Genomic DNA, 1,391 nt, shown 5'->3' with positions numbered 1-1,391 from the left:
GACAGACTGGGACAAACCAGGACTTGGACATGTCCTGGAGACAGGACGTGAAGTCAAAGCTTCTGGAAGGAACCTGAAGAACCGGAGCTTCAACAAACTGAAACCAAACTTCCTGGATGCTACTGAGGCGTTCAGGGACAAGAACCAGAGCCAGAACTTTAAAGCCCAACAGCAACAGAACCAGAACTGGTCATCTGCAGTCTCTGTCTCCTACTCACTAAAGTTTCTCTGGGGTCAGAGGTCACACAGCTGTTCACTTTCCCACCAACTTCATCATCATCACCTTCATCACAGTGAGGGTCGGTTCGGCTGCACCCACCTCTGCTCTGCCTCTCCTTTAATCCATGGGTCCGGTCGGCTCGGTTCGGCAGCAGTTGATCGACCCGCAGCAGCGACTCAACAAGCTGCAGCTGGAGGAAAAAACCCGCAGAAGATCCGCCCGCGGTGCGTTCAGAGACCCGGGAAAAGCTCCGAACTCCGAGCGGCACAGGAACAGGCTCTGGAGTTCCAGTTCCTGACTGAACCCAATTCAACAATGAACCAAAATTATCATCAACATCATCATTAAACCGTAAAGGTTCGGTAAAAATCCAAAATGCTGCAGTAAGGCTCTAATCAGAGTCCAAAACTTCTGAACATAAAAATGTGACGTTCATCCAGGTTCTGCTCCAGTGAGTGAGAACTCTGCAGAACCGCCAGTCCAGTATTATTTACTATAAAATTCAGTAAATATTTACTTAATTAAAATGTAKTTAAACTCCAGAAATGCTGCAKATATCCGAAGCTGCTCCTCGTGTTTTCTTTCTGYTACTCCAATTCCCASGGCACTGAAAGGCAGCATTTAACTCTCGAAAAACGGAATTATGGCGCCATCGTGTGCCCTTTCAGAGGCGGTGCWAGCCGAAGTAAGAAAACCATCAAGGCTTGGGTTTAAAATATCGAATTGAAACCTTTTTCACCTCCGTGAATCTTTAAAGGAGTTAAAATAAATTAAATATCAGGACAAACACTGAAGATAGGAGAAACTATAACCGTTTCCTTTTGATTYCAGYTGCTATAAACGGTTAGTTTAGCTAAGCTAAAGTTTAACTTAACCGTTTAGGCTAGCTAAACTAACCGTACCAACATGAAGGCAGACAGGGGCGGATCTACTGGGGTGGCATGGGATGGCAGTTGCCACCCCAAACGAGAGCCTTGCCACCCCTGTTGCCACTCCAGCTGGCGACTATGAATTCAATAAATAGTTATGGGAAATAGGACATTAAGCGCACGAATCTCTTATTTCCGACAACATTGAATGCAACACAATGTAACCTGACACCTACTGCTAAGTAGCGGGAAGTGCAAGAGAAGGACAGAGCGCGAGGCAGCAGCATTGATAGGATGGATAT

At 46.2% G+C, this 1,391-nt stretch overlaps 1 protein-coding gene across 1 annotated transcript in view; it reads right to left on the bottom strand.

Annotated features, from left to right (window-relative positions):
- Nucleotides 1-309, bottom strand: part of LOC103459919 (stromal interaction molecule 1-like) — a 25,283-nt gene extending 24,974 nt beyond the window's left edge. The window contains exon 1 of the mRNA XM_008401858.2: nucleotides 219-309. The gene's annotated coding sequence lies outside the window, so the exon portion shown is untranslated. The remainder of the gene's footprint in view (nucleotides 1-218) is intronic.
- Between the last annotated feature and the right edge of the window lie 1,082 nt (nucleotides 310-1,391).

This window comes from Poecilia reticulata, unplaced genomic scaffold, assembly GCF_000633615.1.
Source record: "Poecilia reticulata strain Guanapo unplaced genomic scaffold, Guppy_female_1.0+MT scaffold_131, whole genome shotgun sequence".
NCBI lineage: Eukaryota > Metazoa > Chordata > Actinopteri > Cyprinodontiformes > Poeciliidae > Poecilia > Poecilia reticulata.
The sequence above is the reverse complement of the archived record's forward strand: the minus strand, read 5'-3'. Positions and strand labels throughout refer to the sequence as shown.